Below are 20,942 nucleotides of genomic sequence, written 5' to 3'. Positions count from 1 at the left end.
TGTCCAGAATTAATGTCGCTTCGTGACATTTTAACTACGTGATAATCTCCACATCATGAGAATCTCCTTAGACTTTAAATCAACCCTTAACAATTAACAAGGCTTTACTGAGTACTTACCATGTGCCTCCCACTGTGTCAATCACTGTTAGGACACAACGATGTATAAGACATTTCCCTTCAATTAGAGGAGAGTATGGCCTACTTAGGGAGACTGATAAGATGACTGTTGAAAAATAAGTAGAGGACATTTTCAGATGATTTATATGTGTTAAAGAAGAATAATGGCAATCACTACCACTCACTGGGTGCTTGCTGTATGCCAGGCTCCCACTTAGTCTCTTTAACATATTTTCTGGGCCTCTAGTTTCAAGGGCTGTAGGAGCTCAGGGAGGGAGAGGGGAGTATCGACAAGAATGGTCTGAAAAGAAGGTGAGGGAGGCTGAGCTGACTTAAGAGAAAGGCTTAGGGGTGCCTGGGTGGCTCAGTTGGTCGAGCGTCCGACTTCAGCTCAGGTCATGATCTCGCAGTTCGTGAGTTCGAGGGCTGCATTAGACTCTGTGCTGACAGCTCAGAGCCTGGAGCCTGCTTTGGATTCTGTGTCTCCCTCTCCCTCCCCCTTCCCTGCTCATGCTGTGTCTCTCAAAAAGTTAAGAGAAAGGCTTGGATCTAGAAAGGCACAGAAGATGCGGAAGGCAGTCTTGACAGGGAGGGCATCGCCGTCACAGTATGGTTCCTGGGATTGAGCAGGGAGTTTCTTGCAGAGCCTGGGGCTTCAGAGTGGTAAGCAGTAGGGATTGCAAACTACCCCCAAATGTTCAGTCCTCTCTATCCATGCCCTCTGCCATGTGATTTGTAGTTTATCTCATCAAGAGACAGACTCTACTTACTATACCTTGAATAGAGGTTTACCTTGTGACTTGCTCTGTGACTTGCTCGCTCTCTCTGGGATCCCTGCCTGTTGCTATGGGAACGAGTCTGTGCTAGCCCTATGGATCATGAGAGACTGTGTGGAGCAGAGCTGAATCAGCCAAGCCTCAGTCATCCTGCACCAGCCAGCCCCACGCTGGCTGCAGGTTCAGGAGCGAGCGCAACCATAATGGCAATGATAGCTATCAGTTATGAATAAAAAGCAATCGAACAGTGAGTAAGACCTGTTTACCAAGGGGTTAGTTACAAAGGAAAAAAAATCCCCTTTGACGTATGTTTTCTACTGGCCTGCAGAGCACCAAACTCCCATTTATTTTTTCTTGCGTCACTGCTTTGTTCTTTCCTTCTCAGTTTCCCTTGCTGGTTCTTCCTCCTGATGATGGAGTGGCCAGAGTTAGTCCTCAGGCCTTCCCTCCAGTAGCTTATTAATTTCCCCAAGCCACTTGGTTTTCAGTTCCAGGTATGCGCTGCGAACTCCAAATGCTATGTCTTTAGCCGAGATCTCTCTCCCAAAGTCCTATCCACTACCTACTCATCACTTCCACTCAGAAGTCTAGGGAGCATCCTGGAGTCAGGATATCCAAAAGCTGAGTTCCTGACCTCCCCTCCCATCCCTAGTCCGCCACAACCCTTTCCCATATCAGTTTGTCAAGAACATGCTTCTTCTACCCTTGTCCCTCTACAGTCTGTTCTCAATTCAGCAGACTGACTGTTTTTCTCTATTTTTTAAAATTATTTTTAAATTTATTTATTAATTTGGGGGGGGGGGAGAGGGGGAGAGAGAGAATCCCGAGCAGGCTCCCCACTGTCAGCATAGATCCCAACGTAGGGCTTGAACCCACAAACTGTGAGATCATGACCTCAGCCAAGATCAAGAGTCAGATGCTTAACCAACTGAGCCACCCAGCTGCCCTCAGACTGATTGTTTTAGGAAATGATCATGTCATTTTGTTCTTGTTGTTGTTGTTCAAAACCCTGCAATGGCTTCCCGTTTTACTCAGAGTGAAACCGACATGCTTGCTCAGATGATCTGGCCTCTGTGACCACCCTGCCCTGTTTCTCCACTCCAGCTGTCTGTCCTCCTTTTCTTTTTTTCCTTAATGTCTATTTTTTATTTTTTAGAGAGAGAGACAGAGTGCAAATGGGGGGGGGGGGGCAGAGAGAGAGGGAGACACAGAATCCGAAGCAGGCTCTAGGCTCTGAGCTGTCAGCTCAGAGCCTGAGGCAGGGCTCGAACTCACAAACCGAGAGATCATGACCTGAGTGGAAGTGGGATGCTTAACCGACTGAGCCACCCAGGCGCCCCTGTCCTCCTTTTCACTCATACTTGCTAAAGCTGTCCCTTCCACTCAGAATTTTCTTCCTGAAGCACAGGCTTCTACTCTAGGACTGTAAAAACTGTCTCTTCACTTGACGACACTTTCCGTATATTTCTACATGATTAACATCCTCCCCGCCGCCCCGTCCCCTGCATTCCAGTCTTTACTCGGATGAGGCACAGTAAGATGTAGCTAGAATGACAACTCCGTAAGTACAGGGACAGTTTTGGTCACGGAGGTTTTCCCAGTTCCAGTGCTTGTCCAACTGGCCTTCAACAAATATCAGTTAAATAGATGAATGCATGAAGATGTGATAAATATCCATGTTTGGGAAAAAAGGGGGAAAATCCAATCACCAAAGATATATTAGGGCTCAAATCCCGTCTCTTCTACTTGGTGGCATGATATTTTGGATAAGTTGTTTAATGCCTCCATGGTTCATTTTTTCCTCTATAAAATGGGGATAAATGACTACCTACATCACAGGGCTGTTATGAGGGCTCAAAGAGTGAATTTATATAAAATAATTAAAGTAATGCCCAGCACATTATAAATATTAAGCAAGCAGTGCATTTTATTATTATCAGTACTGATCTCCTGGATTTGGTGTAAGGATTGGATGAAATACTCTGTGTAAAGTTCTTAACACAGTAATGCTCAATTGCTATTAGTTCAATCGATGATATAATTTCTGTGTTTTCAGGACAATTGTTTCTCCTCCCCAGAAAGTTGTTGAAAATAGCATTCCACTTTTAGGGTACAGTGTGTTTTTAAAGTAGCCTTTCCTTTGCGGAAATCCTCAATATTCCTCACCTCCATACTATTTATTGATGTAGATAAGGTCTCCTTCCCAGGAACTTTCCTGGTTAATGGGTGTTGGCCACTTTCTTTCTTGTACCATCCTATGAATATCAGATTTCTAACTAGCCACCATTTATTTCTCTCCTGATGGGGTTGTGAGTGTTTAACTGTAGAAGTTAACACCGACCAGTAAAGATCTCATGCTTAATAAGTCTTTTAAAAAGAGATTGGTAGAGGGGTGCCTGGGTGGCTCAGTTGGTTAAGCATCCATCTTCTGCTCAGGTCATGATCTTGTGGTCTGTGATTTCGAGCCTCACGTGGTGCTCTGTGCTGAAAGCTCAGAGCCTGGAGCCTGCTTTGGTTTCTTTGTGTGTCTCTCTCTCTGCCCCTCCTCTGCTCATGCTCTGTCTCTCTCTCAAAAATAAAGCATTGTAAAAAAATTTTTTAAAAAGAGATTGGTAGTATTTTTTCATTATGGACTACTAGGCTTTTGAACCCTGGAAATTAGCTTAAATTGATAAAGGCATAATAATTGGCATTTTCTTAATGACTTTTACTTATACTGTTTAGTAAGCACAGTGGTTTACAACATATATTTGCTATCAGATTTTCTCCTGAGAGAGAAGGAAGGACCTTATTATGCTGCTAACATTCATTATTTCAGACATTATGCTGAGAGAGAGCAGAGAAGGCATTGGGGGGGAATTGCTTTTCTATAGGTCATTGGATCATCTAATTATTGTTCTTTGTTTCATTGATCAGTATGGACTCTATCTTTGCAGATATGAATAATTACTAAATTCAGTGAAAATAAGATTAAAAGCCTCACCAAGAACTAGAAGGATGATAATAGAAGATCTCATTTGGCTGGTCCTGGGAAGTTTCCCACTAACTGACTTGTCGGCTCTTTCACCCATGCCCCTCCTCAAATCTCCTGTATATTCTTTCTTCCCAGAAGAGCTGAGTCTATGATCTTTCAATTCCAGAAAATGATTTGTTATGCTAGCCTGATATTTACTACCAATGCTTGATATTTAAGACACTCATTTCCCCAGTCCCCTCATCAGAGCGGACAGTGCTGATAACCCTTCTAGAGGGTCCATGTCACCATGCACTGAACTGAGTTCACCAAAAGGCTCCCAATTTTTAAGTCAAAGTGAATGCTAGAAATCCATTATGTGGCTACAAGTACTTGTTTGTTGAGAGCGTCATTATGTGAACACACTAGAATTCACAGAATTTTGCTGCTGAAGGGACTTTGAGCGTTCCCCTTTCTGTTATCTCTCACACCTTTGCTAATGTCTATATTGAAATTACCACTTCAACGAGATAGGAATGTGTGTTCTGGGGGTGGGGTGGGGTATGGAATATCCCAAGAAAAAAAAGGCTAACCTGTTCACATATATGACAATGGATTTGGAGATTCTTGAATCTCCCAAAGGTTAGTATATAAATGTAGACTTTAACCTTCTTCTTTTTCCAGGAGTAAAAATCCAATTCTGTTAAAAACAGGTACATAATCCACTGTGTGGTGAAAAGAGCCCTGAGCTAATCAGAAGACACGGGTTAATGGTTCTGGTTTTTTTCACTTAACCAGGTATGTAACCCAAGGCAAGTCACTATATGTCCCCAGGATTCAGGGTAGGATAACATCAATTAGGATCGTTGAGACTCCTCAATTTAAAACTTTTAACACTATAATTTTTCTATAGTACTTGGACTTTTTGGTCCATGAACTTCTTCCAATGGCCACTGTAGGCAACCTACTTACCTCTGCAAGAAAAGATTTTGGGAAAATTCTTGCTAGACAGATAATCAATACTGAAATAGAAGTTTAATATGTGGATATCAGGCTGTTGAACTTAAGTTTAGATTAGCCAGCATTATACTCATTCAAATGAAATACTCAGATTTTTTTTATGCATTCAGCTTTTAGTAGAAAGATGAAATATGCCAAGACAATTCAGATCAATGCGCCTTTCCTGAAATACCATGGTTTGGAGTCCGTGCACATCACGCTGGAGATAGTCTGCCTTCTACTGTCTCTTTCTCTCATCCTTTTCTGTACAATGATCATAAATGTTCAGACTCATGACCTCACATTACTGCAAGAGGCTCATACACCAAAAAAGTAAATTAAATAAAGTATGCGGAACATACTCCATTTATTAAGAAAGGAAAGTCATTCAATATCTTGACAAACACATTCAAAGGAATGTTTTTAAGGGGAAAAAGGGTTATTTGGCAAAGCAATAAACCCATAAATATTTACTGCACATGAATTTTTTCTAGGTATGTCAAGGCATTTAGAAGTTGGAAATATGGCCTTATTCTCAAAATACTTTTTAGAATTTTTTTCATGTTTATTTATTTTTTAGAAAGAGACAGAGAGACAGAGTGCAAGAGGGGTAGTAGCAAAGGGAGAGGGAGACACAGAAACTGAAGCAGGTTCCAGGCTCCAAGCTACTAGCACAGAGCCTGATGCGGGGCTCAAACCCATGAACCGTGGGATCATGGCCTGAGCTAAAGTCAGACGCTTAACCCACTGAGCTACCCAGGCGCCACCCCCCCCAAATGTTTTTTTAAAACAGTGTGAGAGTAGGAAACAAAACCAATTAATAGTAATTAGTAATTAGTAAAAATAGTAATGTTTATGGTTGCTGTGTTGAATTGATGACCATCATCTGTCCTAAATTACTTCTAGGTTGCTTTTCTGTGCCACAGAGTGTACCAGGTTAGAAACTACATTTTTAAAACCCTTTTCAAACCAGAGTGCTGGATGCACATTAGATTCCCTCAATGAGAGGAATTACCTGAGATTTGGAAGGCAGAAGTTCGATAGCAGCCTTCAGATTGCTGCCACATTTCTTTTGGTTAGAAGCCAGTTGGTGGAGATGGGTTTTTCTGTAGCCACCTTGCAGTGTCCAGTCACTAATTTTGTGGGCATGGAAAGACAGCTAAGGAGGTGATAGCAATGTCTGCCAAAGATCTGAATTCCTGCTCTGCAGATAGGTATTGTGCCTCGTAACTCCCCTGGGGGGCCTGTGTTGTGAATGTGTTAGCTATTTTTCCTCTGATGGGCCAGTGAGGAGTTGTCGTTAGAGGTGCTCCTAGATGCTTAGCCTAAAGCCCATGCTGCTCATCCTTGGAACAATTCTGTGAGCACCAAATCTCTGCTTCTAAACCCTTTTCTACTTAAAAGAGCTAGAGTGGCAAGATTATACGGTAGGGTTTGATGGACGAGGCTGAACCCTGAAGGGTAGGTTGGTGAACATCAGATAATTCTCTGAAAAGTTTGGGTAAGATTTAAGTGTAGATTCACACTTGCACATTAAATATGCAGTAATGATTTGAATTTTGCATCAGCCTGAAGATTGTAAGACCGTGGAAGATCCTGAGAGCCACTGCTTTTAGACTCTTTGTTTTACTAACTTTAATTTAAACAGATTCTTAATTTTCCAGGTTCCAATGCATAAAATGATCCCCCAAAGAGCAGTTTCTGTTGGTTTAGCCCCAGACCTTTACAATAAATTAAGAGTGATCAAAAATGTTTTCCAGATAGTTTATGGATAATGCTAAGCCAGCAAAATCCAGCAAATTAGCCTTAAGGATAAAAATTCTCCTGACCTCTTGCACCAAAGTATAATAAGGACTGCAGTTTGGTTTTGTGGCTTTAAGGCTGCAAATCACAAAAGGTCAAATTCGGAAGCTGTGCTGGGGGGATTCTAGGAATGCCGTTTACATTGACAGAAACCTCAGTCATGTTGGGAAACTCCACTGTGATACTTTCATCTTCTTCTCCTGGACTGCTGGAAATTTTCCTTGTTCCATGAGATTAACCACTCCAAAACAACCTGGTCTTTTACTGGCCTTCTTAGTGATGGAAAGCCTGTGTCCTTGGCCCCTTTTCCATGAGGGATCAAGTGACAAGCATTCCTTCTTTCTATTCTTCCCAGTGGCCAGCCTCCCCTGGCCTGATCTCTCTGGCATGGTTTCCCACTTGATATGAAGCCACAAAGGACAGTATCTTTGTTATCTGCTTCTGAGAGCAGGGTTTATGGGGTAGCTCTGCCTCTAAACCTCAGGCCATTTACACAGCAGTGACCACAGAGCACATCAGATTAACTAAGATCAGGACAGGCCTAAAATGTCTCTCCATTTACTTGGGCCTTGACAGTGGGTTGAGGTACAGGAAGTAGTTTCCTCCAGGAATTGCCAAAGAATCAACAGATCTTCCCTGTTGAGTCTTTTTAGAAAACCCAACAAGTGTCCATCCTTTGTCATTTATAATAGAATCATTAAGTCTCAATTAATGGAACCATTAGGAGATGGAATGTTAAGGCAAAGGAGACAGAATGTAGTAGTGGCTAACTAACCCTGTGAAATTGTTAATATGAGTCCTCACATTCCAGGCTGGTCACTCCAGGGGCTTCCAACCCTAAGTGGAAACGGAGTGTGATAAGTAGATGATGTAGAGTCCATTCTCTTTTTTCCTAAACTAACTTTAGGGTACCTTTTTACAAACCATGAAAGAATCACATTACTAGTATCAGAAGATACTCCAGAGGATGGTAGTTTGCAACCTAAACTAGATGTTTTTACTCTACTGATTGGGAGGGTCGTTGAATCCTACTGTGCCAAGGGGACTTCTTCCTGCCCTTCCAAATATTCTACTTTTTTCAACTTCTCACTCCTTCCTACCTGGTAGAATCAATGCATGACTGTGAGTAAATGGTCAGACCTTGAACCTTCTCTGAATGTTTACCACGTCTTTGTGGTAGAAAAAAGTGGTTGGTCTCGTGCATAGGTGGCTTTTAAGATTGGCAGAGAAAGGAACGAGAAGGCTCAATGCTTTGACATATGACCCTACCCATGGGTGTATTAGATCTTCTTAGAAAAAGTCATTCCTTTAACATATAACTTGTCTCCACATTAAATACAAGTTGACTCCCAGATAGTGAATGGTTTGTGTTGTTATCATTTCAACTCTGGCATGAATCCAAAATACAATTTTAGGTTTTTGTTCAGGCGTACAAGAGAGCATAAGGCACTAGATGCTTACAGATTGAGAGATTGAAGGACGGTAGGCATGCATATGCATGTTGGAGAGGCTGGGCTCCTTAAAACACAAAGAAACAAGAAACTTTCTAAGTTTGTGGAACTTAGATTGGGTCACTTAGCAATATTGTTAGTGTTTATTTGCTTTGTCTTGTTTTCTGATGACCTATAAAAGGAATCTCCAATTATTGAAGAATAACCCATTCTCTAATCTCTCCAGAAATTTGAGGAACATTCTTTTTGTTCCTCGGTGTTGGAAGAGAATGGAGGAGAACATTCTTTTTGTCCCTCCTTGCTGGAGATCAACTTTCAGTGAATGAAATTTCTCCTATTTCCTAATGATGAGGAGAGTGAAAGCCTCAGTAGGAGGCGAAAAATGCAAGTTTAAAAAATGGAAGAGAGGAAAAAGAATGAAGAGCATCTTAAAGATGAATACATACAGTGAGGCCACATCGCTAAATAAGAAAAAGAAAAGGATTTTGAGCCATATAGTCTTTCCTAAACTAAAAAATGTATGACAACAAACTTGTTTTTTAAGAGTTAAATTATTTTAAAGATTTTTCCTACAATATTTGCTCTGGTAAACTTATTATAAATGACAAACAGTATGTGTTTGTTGCTTAGTCATTTACAAGTTTTTCCCTATTACTTCAAAGATTTTTATGTGAGAAGAAATTTAGATTTCTAAAGCTAATTGGATTTGGCAGAGAGAAGGTTATCATATTGGAAATATTAAAGGTAATGCTAATTTTCATGTGGAGTATGGGGATTTACCGAGGTGAAATGTAAACACCAGGAAATCCCAGAGATCACAGCTTGCAGGGCAGAAACATTTCATGTTTGTTAAATTAAGAAATGGCATTTGACATTGAGTTTTTCCTCCTTAGCTCACAAGCTGCTGACTTAAATCTGTACTAATTGAGGGTTTTGTTTGGCTCAAAATTATAGACTCTTAAACAAAAGGCACAAATGTCCATATATTACACGCCATTCCTAATTATAAAATACAAATGACAGTACCAAATTGGCTCAATTTTCCAGTCCAGATACCACATGTGGTACTAAGTTCAATAAAGACAAAATGTATCGAATGTACTAGAAATATAAAACTGTCATTCATCCAATATGCTTCATACATTTCATCTTTGAATTTCTTATCATACGTTTACATGATATGAAATGAAGCCAATTTCACATTTATTCCATTTGACTAGAATGTGACCCTTTCTGAACCTCGAAGACCTCTGGGATTTTGTGACATTGAAAATTGTAGCATTGGCAGAAACATTTTATTCTTTTACTACAGCTCCTTCCTGGAGAGGTTATTAAACTCAGTGAGCATGCCTCTGTTAGATCTATGGACTAGGAGATCAGACACAGTCCTGTGCTCTTTGGAGTAAAGCATGAAAGGTGACTTTTAGCTCCCTTCTGAAGGAGGGTTCAGTCACCTACACACAACACCAGACCTCCTAACCCCTCCTTAACTGGTATCAGCAATTCTCTGCTCTTGTGTTGTTATAATGGACTATGATGACATAAGGAGAGACTATCAGAATCAATCGGAGGACGACTTATTTTCAGAATGCCATGTCCCGATCTGTTCTGTGTTATATGGAATAAAATAAAAATGGGAGAGGATTTCACTGACGGTTATTCATGTGTGGATCTATACCTTATCCTTCTCTAGAAAAATATTAAGTTTCTTTCAAGAATACAGTGGAAGAGGGGCACCTGAGTGCCTCATACCGTTAAGCTTCTGACTTTAGCTCAGGTCATGATCTCACAGTTTGTGAGTTCAGGTCCAGTGTCGGGCTCTGTGCTGACAGCTCAGAGCCTGGAGCCTGCTTCGGATTCTGTGTCTCCCTCTCTGTCTGCCCCTCCCCCGTTCATGCGCTGTCTCACTCTGTCTCTCAAAAATAAGTAAACGTTAAAAAAATTTAAAGAATACAACAGAAGAGAAAATACATGAAGACAGAACTAACTGGCATTTAAGTGTTTCTTTTTTTGTTTGAAAAGGCGTACATCAAGAAGTCAAAGTTCTGGGGCGCCTGGGTGGCGCAGTCGGTTGAGCGTCCGACTTCAGCCAGGTCACGATCTCGCGGTCCGTGAGTTCGAGCCCTGCGTCAGGCTCTGGGCTGATGGCTCAGAGCCTGGAGCCTGCTTCCGATTCTGTGTCTCCCTCTCTCTCTGCCCCTCCCCCGTTCATGCTCTGTCTCTCTCTGTCCCAAAAATAAATAAACATTGAAAAAAAATTAAAAAAAAAAAAGAAAAGAAGTCAAAGTTCTGGAGTGGTCATCAAGTTTCTCTGTTTTTAGAGGACAAATTCATCACTTTATCATTTCCTTCCACCTGATACCTTCTCTAGTTGAGGCCTGTCTTCAGAAATCAGTAATGCTGAATTTCTCTTCCTGACATGGCTCTGTAGCTCTCTCCTCTCAGTCCTGTCAAGGATGTAAGTCCTAGGTTCTGAGAGTAAGGACAGGTATTTGAAAACCTCTAGTCCAGTTTCCTCATTGTACCCACATGAGGAAACCTAGGCTTAAGAATGTTCAAGGGCATCTGGGTGGTTCAGTTGGTTAAGCATGTGACCCTTGATTTGGGCTCAGTCATGATCTCACGGTTTGTGAGATTGAGCCCCAGGTCGGGCTTCAAGGTGAGCATGGAGACTGCTTTGGATTCTCTTTTGCGCTCTCTGCCCTCCTCGCCACTCGTTCTCTCTCTCTCTCAAAATAAGTAAGTAAACATTAAGAAAAAAGAATGTTCAAATGACTAGTCCAAGTTTACTCAGCCACCTAGTAACAAAGACAAAACCAGATATCACAGAACCTCTGTCCAATGTTCCCTGCATTTCTACCTACCCTATGTTATTTCTTTTGGTTCTCTAAATTTTCTGCATATTCAGTTTATTCCTTTTAGAGATCTGTAAGCATGAAGGGATACTTTCATAAGTCATGAATCCCAGTAGATTCAACTCAAGCTTTATGTTTAACATGATCTCAGTGTTCTCAAGGACCTCATTCAGTTCAGTAGTTTGTTTGTTTTGTTTGCTTATATCATCTTTGATTATTAGACATCCGTCCTCTGCTTGCATTATTTCAATGTCAGAGAATGCTTGAATTTCTGAGATAGGACACCCGATTACCAAGCGGTACTACTTCTGTAAATAACTCTGTATTATTTTGAGCAAATATGCCAACCTATAATTTCCATCAACTGGCCAAGGTTTTTTTCCCAATAAAAAGAAAATGGCACACTTCCCTACCATTACAATAGAAGAGCAGATCTTTTCCCCTGAGTCTTGAATCTTTGAAATTTAATAAGGCACTTCCATCCCAGAGAGCATTCCAAAAGAAATCCCAAACCTAAGACATCTTTTCTGTTCCTATGAGATTGACAGTTGCCATGGGAATGGGGAGGGGGGTGCTGTCCTCAGGCACTCCATGATTTCATCCCAGTACAGCTCCTGCTGGGACGCAAGTGCCTGCTAAGATTTTTATAGAGGTCGATCAGCTGGGCCTAGCAGAGGAAGTGCTAGGTCCCTTTGCACCAGAGCAAGGGAACATGATTTATTTAGTGCTTATTGAGTGGCTCTAACATCCCTGCCTTGCCTCCCTCCCAGAAAAACACAGAAATTCTGATTTTATTATAACTCCAGTCACCGGATTTCAGTCAGAACTCTTGGGTGGATTTCAATAGTTTATAATTAAAAGAAGAGAGCAGTCCAATAAACCCTCGGCTGGTCAAGTACCCATCGGTCCAAGTGGATGCATCTAAAGTGCAGGTCATACTCCAAATGTTACGCTTTTGATTTTTCTGTGCTGTAAACATGAGAAAGCTGCTCAAACTGGCTTCAACAGGATCTTCAGAGTGACTCATCCAGTGTTGGGAATTTCAGCTGAGAATACAGTTAGTGCAGTAAGCTATTTTGCAAACTAATGAGAAACCTGACTCTGTCTTTAGAGGGAGACACCACCCAGAAGACAACTCAGCCATATTGTATACAAAGGGGAGACTGACAGCCTGAAACAGGCAGCCAGGAGCCACCTAATGCGAAATCCAAGGCTGGATTTTGTATTGACCTTGGAGTGGGGTAGGGAAGAACATTCCTTATAGTGAAAGCTCCATCTCCAGAGACTCTGGGCCACTCTAGGGAAGACTCAGACCCATCCATCATCGTTATTTTGTCAGGAAATAGGAAAATTGAACCTATGTTAAGTCCTTAAATAGGCTTAGCAATACCTTTGCCAGTTTATAGGCAGAACATTAGCTTGCATCATCAAAGTCAATATTTTGCCTAGGTATGTTTTATTATATGGATGTGGTCAAGCAATAGACCATTTCAGGGTTTCTTGGGTGGCTCAGTCGGTTAAGTGTCCAACTTCAGCTCAGGTCATGGTCTCACAGTTCACGGGTTCAAGCCCTATGCCGGACTCTGTGCTGACAGCTCAGAGCCTGGAGCCTGTTTTGGATTCTGTGTCTCCTTCTCTCTCTGGCCGTCCCATTCATGCTCTGTCTCTCTCTGTCAAAAATAAATAAATGTTAGAAAAAAGAAAGAAAGAAATAGACCATTTCTAAGACACTTCTCAAATACATTCTTACATAAGAAAGCATCATCTTCCAGAGGGACAGTGCTTGGTAGCTCTAGTTAATTCCCTGGAAATTTCAGAGTGCCCAGTCAATAGTCATTATTCTTAAGTAATAGGGAAATTTGTCATTGTAGAAATTTGTCATTGTCAGAAATTTCCTGAAAACCAGTATATTACCAGCCAGTCTCTTACCATTAGGCTGCTGCAGGATGTCTGTGATGTGCATATCATATTATGAGTAAGGCTTTTTAAAGTTTATTAGGAATCATTTAAGATATAAAGAAAGATATATAATACAATGAACAAAAATACACTGAATTCTTAGTCTGTTATCCAATATAAGAAATAAAAAAATAATGCATAAAATTAAAGTCTGTCTGTATTACCCCCAATCTTATCTCCCCAGGCCTCTGAAAGTATCTCTGTCCTAAATTACATGCTTTTTATCCTCAAGCATTTCTTTGAGTAAAATTAGTATATACTATTAACTTGTATGTTTATAAACTTCATATAAATGATTTTTTGCTCATATTTTTCTATAATTTGCTTTTTCCACTCAACATCATATATAAAGATTCCTGCACATTGATAGATATAGTTTCAGCCCATTAGTTTTCATTTGTGATTAGTATTTCATTTATTCTTCCATTCTTTTATCAACAGATATGTTGGTGGATTTCATCTTTGTTAAATAATGTATACTTTCAACTTTATAAGACATTGTCAAATTGTTCATGATGGTGTTTATACTAATATATTCTCATATATACTCATACTCATATATTATACTCATACAATACATACTAATATATACTCATATACTCATATATGCATTCCAGTTTCTATCATTTCATATCTTTACTAACATCTGCTATTTGTCAACCTATTAAAGATATTGCCAGTCTGTTATTTCATTATGGTTTTAATACCCGCTTCTCTGATTTCAGGTGAGGGAGGTTAAGCATGTTTTTGATAAGGTTTACATCTTCTGTACCAAATTTGCTTTCCTTATGTCATTCTCCATTTCTTCAATTAAATACTGCTCTCTCTTTTACACACACACACACACACACACACGCACACACCACTACTTTCTACTGGTATGTATGTTCTACAAGGCAGAAACATAGGTGTATCCTCAATTCTTAACTTAAGGTCCAGCCCAAATAAGGTGCTTAATAAATATTTTCTGAATGAATGAATTTGTGTTTTTCAATTTTAAATTCAATGCAGGCCCTGATGATAGAAATTAACAACTACCTAGTCTATCTGACTATAGAGACTTTCTGCTGCTTATCTATTCTACACTCCAGGATGTGTCTGAAATACAACATTCATTTTGTCACTTCCATGTTTAAAAGTCTTCCATGGGGGCGCCTGGGCGGCTCAGTCGGTTAAGCGTCTGACTTCGGCTCAGGTCATGATCTCGCGGTATGTGAGTTCGAGCCCCGCGTCGGGCTCTGTGCTGACTGTTCAGAGCCTGGAGCCTGTTTCAGATTCTGTGTTTCCCTCTCTCTCTGACCCTCCCCCGTTCATGCTCTGTCTCTCTCTGTCTCAAAAATAAATAAACGTTAAAAAAAAATTTTTTTAAATAAAAAAATAAAAAAATAAAAAAGTCTTCCATGGCTCGGTGTTGCTAAGCAGAACAGGGTCAAACTCTCATGCTGATAGTTAAGGCCTTTGCTCAAATGGAGCCCTTTGTCAGTTCTAATTTATTTCTCATTATGGCTCCAATCTGAGCCCTCTGTTCTAAGAAAGTTGGTCCCCTTGCTTCTTCTCATGAGACAACTTAGTGTTTATAAGGATATCCTTTATACAAATAACTTTATAAAGGTTACCTCCATAATTTTGTGCATGTGGAAAATGCTGTACATTTTTACTAGCCTGTAGGAACTTTGAAGGGCCTAGTCTTTATCTTCCATACCTGGGACACAGTAGGAATAGCTGTTGGTTTTTAGGTGAATGGATTTTTTTTCTTGGTCTCCTGAGGTAAATCGAACACACAACATAAACCAAGAACTCAACTCTAGCACAAAACTGATTAAATGAATGTCAAAACCTATCTAGGGATTAACATCACAATTTTCATGATGGAAACACACAATAGGTAGGTGCCAGGCACTGTGCTGGTTAATATTTCCTTGGACTCAAAGATAAATTTTGTCAGTTCTCTGTCCTGAAGGGACTTAAGAGTATAAAAGGGAAAACAAATATTAAATATTGTAATATCTACCTCTACCACTGCCTCCACTAGCAAAGTTGTGGGAAAACTTACCCTTCCTAGGCTAGAAAAGAACACATGATCTTCAAGATGGTACCTGGAAGTCATTCTCTCACCTTATAAGGGTCATCTATTTTATTTCAGAAAATGATAAGTTCCCTGTGAAATAAGACTCAGAAAGGACTAACTACTAATAGCTGAGAACATACCTTCCCTTCCTTCTTTTATTGACTGACTAAACCCTCAGAATACTTGTAAGGCAGGAAAGGCCACGGATATCAGAAGATTCATAAAGGTCTGAAGCCAGTGTAGGATCTAGAGTCCAATCTGTTTCTTCCTTTTCCTTTATTTTCTATTGGCATGTGCCCAACATAGCCTTCTTGCGCTTAAAAGCAGATAGTCTAAGATAAGGGAAAAAATAAAGTAGTCAGCAGAAAACTGAGGTTCTCATTTTGTTCTACCCACTAACACAAAGGAGAAATGAGGAAATTGCACTGCACACTCTCACAAGTATATCTAGCTTTAACCGCCTGTGTCTTGATTCTAAAGTCAGAAGTGTCTTTGGTGTGCGTTGTATTTATTGACAGATCTTATGTCTTTAAGAGTTTCGGGGGCGCCTGGGTGGCGCAGTCGGTTAAGCGGCCGACTTCAGCCAGGTCACAATCTCGGAGTCCGTGAGTTCGAGCCCCGCGTCGGGCTCTGGGCTGATGGCTCAGAGCCTGGAGCCTGTTTCCGATTCTGTGTCTCCCTCTCTCTCTGCCCCTCCCCTGTTCATGCTCTGTCTCTCTCTGTCCCAAAAATAAATAAAAAACGTTGAAAAAAAATTAAAAAAAAAAAAGAGTTTCTACATGTTTATTTCAAGTTTTGAAGGTACAAGTTATTCTCAGAATTTAGATAGTAGCTGAAAGCACTGAAAACATAACTTTTAATAACCACCCTGAATAGTTGGTAGAATTTCAAAGTTTCTAATAATTTCAAAGTAAAACACTTGGGTTTTCCTCTAGCCTGTATTTTAAAACCAAGAACTTTCACCAAATGGCTGTTTGTGAGGTAAAATCCAAGGGGAGAATAAACATCCCCTTACTATAAAAATATCTTTCTATTTAGCCTACATTCTGTTCAAAATTCTGAACTATAAATCAAAATCTTAAATGTGGTTAAAATTGAAAAGACAAGAAATAACAAGAGTGTTGGCAAGGATGTGGAGAAAAAGGAACTTTCATCCACTGTTGGTGGGAATGAAAACTGGTATAATCACTGTAGAAAATAGTATGGAGTTTCCTCAAAAGACTAAAAATAGAAATACCATATGATCTAATAATTCTACTACTGGTATTTACTCAAAGACAACAAAAACACTAATTCAAAAAGATAGATGCACCCCTATGTTTATTGCAGCATTATTTACAATAACCAAGATAATGGAAGCAACCTAAGTGTTCATCAGTAGATGAAAGGATAAGGAAGACACACACACACACACACACACACACACACACACAGGAATATTATGCAGCCATAAAAAAGGATGGCTCTTGCCATATGTGACAACATGGATGGGCATAGAGGGCATTATGTTAAGTGAAATAAGTCAGACTGAGAAAGACAAATACCATGATTTCACTCATATGTGGAATAAAAAAAAACACAACAAATGAGTAAATAAATAAAAGGCAGAGACCTATAAATATAGACAACAAACTGATTTTTGCCAGAGAGAGGGCAGGTGGGAGATAAGCAAAATGGGTGAAGGGGAATGGGATATACAGTTATGGAATACATTCCATATATTCCAATATGAATATATTCCAGTTATGGAATGAATAAGTCACAGGAATAAAAGGCGTAGCATAGAAAATATAGTCAGTGGTATCATAATAGCGTTGTATGGTGACAGATGGTAGCTACATTCATGGTGAGCATAACATAATATATACAGAAGTTGAATCATTATGTTGTATACCTGAAACTAGCGTAACATTGTGAGTCAACTGTACTTAAGAAAATTTTTTTTGTAATTCAAATGATTCCTCTGAACAATTCCATTTATGTAATTTCTTTTCTATTTTTAAATTTTCTTTTGCTTATTTGGAGGGAAGTTGCATTCTTGATAATTACATATTTCAATTAATGTTGTGACTAGATAAGACATGCCCATATTTACTGAATAAGAACATAATAAATACAAAATAAAAAGAAAGGTGCTGAATGTCCCTGATAAATGTTATCTGGAAGAAGAAATCTTAATTGTCCGTCATTATTGAAAATATTATTAAGTAATCTTAAAAGGCCCCAGACTCTGAGAGAATGAAACAGAGAAGTAATTACTTTTTATTCATAATGGGTATAAGAAGAAAGACCAGTTGTTTTCTGGAAAGCACCAGCATAGATAAGGTGTTAAGTATGTGTGAAGGTCACTAAGTGGTTTAAACACACAAAGATTTAACTCTTCTAAATAAAAGAGGGCGGGTATGGAGGCCTCTAGAAATCATCTGAAACCAAGGTACCTCTTGTGTCTGCTCTGCCACTGTAGGCTTCAGCTGTCAAGTTTACACCCCAGACTCTCAAGAGAAGAAAGAAGGAAGGGAAAAAAAGGCCCACGTCTACACTGGGCTGACTCCCTTTAAAGAGACTTCTCGGCTGTCCCACACCATAATTCTGCTTTCATCTCACTAGTCCGAACTCAGTGTCAAAGTCACCTCTAACTGCAAAAGAGGCTTGGAAATGCAGTGCTTCAGCTGGGTATGTTATGTTCGGCAATAAAACCGGGGTTCTGTTATTAAGGAGAGGGGGGATACTTGATCCTGGATAGGTGACTAGCAGTCACCTACTTTAGTAACCTAATGGGGATGTAACCCTCTGCTTTAGTAACCTAATGGGGATGTAAGCAAATGGAACATGAGGAAGGAGGAGGCAGTACATGAAATGGGACTATAGCGTTCATACATCACAAGTTTATGTGGTCTAAATACTATTGCTGGTGGGTCATTGAGACTTCTAGAGTTATCTATAGTACTATGATGAGTAACCACATGATAAGAAAAAGTCATCATTCCCTCTCTTGGTCTCAATTTATTTACCTAAAAAAAATGAAAGAATTTATTATATCAGTAGTTTTCAAACTTCTTTTCAAAAAATTCTTTTTTTCTCCCATTAGTTTATGCAGATTCCCAGGTAAGACTGATGAACAGGAAAACCTAGGCATCTGAAATGGGAGTCATGAGCTGGTCGCTCCATGGTCTTTCCTTTGTTCTCCACCATGGCCTCTGAGATACCCGAGAGCTGAAGTATGACAGTGTGAAATCCACTGGTCTTGCTTTTTGACTTGAACATTTCAGGGTTTGATGACTCAGACCAAAAAAGGGGTTTTGTCCATAAGCCTTCCTCTTTCCCTTCTGCTTCCTACTAACAAATAATCTGGGGAGAAAATTTCTGTTTTTATTTCTCATTTGGGAAGAAAGTAAGATTCTTATTTTTTATTTCTATTTGAAGAAAAAATAAAACAAATAAAATTCTTATTTTTTAATTTCTATTTTGGGGAGAAAACTCGGGAAGCCTTCTAATATCTGATGACTTTTTGCACAAAACTTAAAATGTGGCCCTGTTCACAGGGCTTCTTTGGAATTCTTTACAAGTACAGATGTTCATGTCGTATGGTTCTCATACACTGATATTTATTAGACTAGATAAGTAGCTAAATTTGATGTGCATGTTGTTAGAGTTTTTTTTTTTTGCCCTAATAATGTTTCCCTCCATGAAGTGTTAACTTCTAAAGACCACAAAAGCATATTCCAGATAATCTATGTCCAATCACCCCTGATTTTCTATACATTTCTTAGTTAATGCTTGGATTCCCTCCAAAAGTGAATATTGAAAGGAGAAATTTGACTATATTCCATGCAGTCAATTTCATAAAGTCATGGAGAGGGAGAAGATGTTTTCCTACAGGAATTTTAGCGAAAGTGTTGGAGTTTAAATTTCATGTGTGGCTTTTCCTTTATGAGGATTAGCTGCTGTGCAAGTCTGAAAAAAATGCTAGGGAGAAGTAAAATTATAGATAGAGATAGTGTAAAACCAAGGGTGGCTTTGAATCACACTTAATAGGAATATAGAACTCTTTACACTTTCCAAGTTTTCCCCATTCCATTGAGACTCTTAAACTGAAATAATAATCTCTTTTCCCCTTTAAATAATTCTTGTCCTACTTTTAAGACTACTAGGGGAATAAAATAAAACACATGCAAAACTTAACATCAGCATTACTAAAACATATGTAACAGCATGTAGAAACTCCACAGACCTTGTAAAAACCCATTTAAGACCACAGAGAAAATCACCTAAAATACAGACCAAAATGTATTTGAATGGAGAGCATGGTTTGGAGGGCAGGAAACTTAGAATTTACTTTTAGCTTTTTCATTGCCCAAATCTCTGCCTACTGTGTAATCATTCTTATCTACCTAAACTGTCGTCTCACCCTTCATATAGTTGAGTGACAGTTTTCTCTTGTCTTCCAGAGATATTGGGAATGTTATGGTCATTTTCCTAATAGTCTTAGGTCAAATGAGGGAAGGTGGCTAAATAACCCAACCCATTACTGCTGTTGCAAAATCTAATAAAATACAAGACAGTATGGCTCTCATAGACTCGTGGACCTGGCATTAGACCTAAAGTCATTTACAAAACACACAAGTTTATAATTATCTGCTATTCTCCCTGTGTTCATAGTTCTATGGCCAGATTCCCTTTGGTCGATCTAGATCATTTAATCTTCCCTTTACCCTTGACTACCAAGCATTATCTCCTTCATATTTAACCAGAAGTTTAAAAGCAAGAACTTATACATGTGACGGATTTCCTTCTATTCTAAAATCTAATGGATTCCCCTTGTGAGAGCTCAATGTGGTAGGAAATGAGGTGCTACAAATCAGTGGGCTTTAAGATTTCTCTTTTCAATGTTTAGGTCACTGGGGCCCTTTCTTTCTCTATTCTAATAGTTCCAAGCAGCCAAAGAGTCCCTAGTCCTTGACCTTAAACTTTGGGCTTGGATCCACAATCTTCGGAACTGGGAGTCAGCCCAAGTATAGCTCTTATCTGGCTGCAGCCCAAAAGTTTGGTAAAACTCCTAGATACAAAATATCCATAAACAAACAAAATTAACTAATACATTATTTTCGTGCCATTTGAATTTAAATCAGAGCAATTATTTTTAAAAAGGCACAAAAAAGTATTAAAGAATTTTCTAATTTGCAAAAAGATATTCTTTAGTAACGTGATGCTTCTTAGGGAAACCGGGTTAGGTCTTAGGGAAAATTTTGTATGACCTCCCATTAAGTGAGGTTCTGCAATCACCCTTGACAACTCCACTATGTCAGGTTGTGGCCAGGGACAACCTCATGGTCATGCAACCTCTGCAGTCTCCCAGAACCCCATGTTTAGAAGGGCTCCATGCTTGGTTGAATGCCCTGGCATAGTCAGTCTTCTTGAAATTCTTTGAATTTGGGTTTTGTAAGTAAAGTTTGATGGACAATGAAGAGAGAAGAGACATACACCCCATTGTTTTTCTCACTGATTGTATATAGTGTTTGCCATGAGCACACAATTTCAGGGGACTCCCAATGCATGGGAATTCACTAATACTCAAAATGGGTTCAAGGCAAGCTTGTAATGTCTATGAATGAGTAAACAAGCATGCTGACAGCCCTAAGAAGCAACACTTTCTATTAGAATAAAAACTTGCTTTGAATTCAGGAGGATAAAAGGGCAGAAATTAGTGTCACCCTCAAAGACTTAAGGAATGCAGAGGCAGTAGTCCTCATCACGTCCTCATTGAATTGACCAGTTTGGTCCTTGTGAAAATAGGACAGAACATGGAAGATTATGATGGACTACATAAACTTTACCAATTGGCAGCCTCAATCACAGCCAATGTGTCAGGAGTAGGATTTTTACTAGAATAGACCTCTGAAGTTTGGCATACAGTTACTGATATAGCATATGCACTCTTTCATTGCCCATAAAAAAAAAA

General features: G+C 39.5%; 1 long non-coding RNA gene across 1 annotated transcript in view; it reads left to right on the top strand.

Moving 5' to 3' along the window:
* Positions 1 to 17,645, top strand: part of LOC125163315 (uncharacterized) — a 215,990-nt gene extending 198,345 nt beyond the window's left edge. The window contains exon 5 of the long non-coding RNA XR_007151403.1: positions 17,448 to 17,645. This is a non-coding gene — a long non-coding RNA (uncharacterized LOC125163315). The remainder of the gene's footprint in view (positions 1 to 17,447) is intronic.
* Positions 17,646 to 20,942: the final 3,297 nt, after the last annotated feature.

Source organism: Prionailurus viverrinus, chromosome B1 (genome assembly GCF_022837055.1).
Source record: "Prionailurus viverrinus isolate Anna chromosome B1, UM_Priviv_1.0, whole genome shotgun sequence".
Taxonomy (NCBI): Eukaryota; Metazoa; Chordata; class Mammalia; order Carnivora; family Felidae; genus Prionailurus; species Prionailurus viverrinus.
The sequence above is the reverse complement of the archived record's forward strand: the minus strand, read 5'-3'. Positions and strand labels throughout refer to the sequence as shown.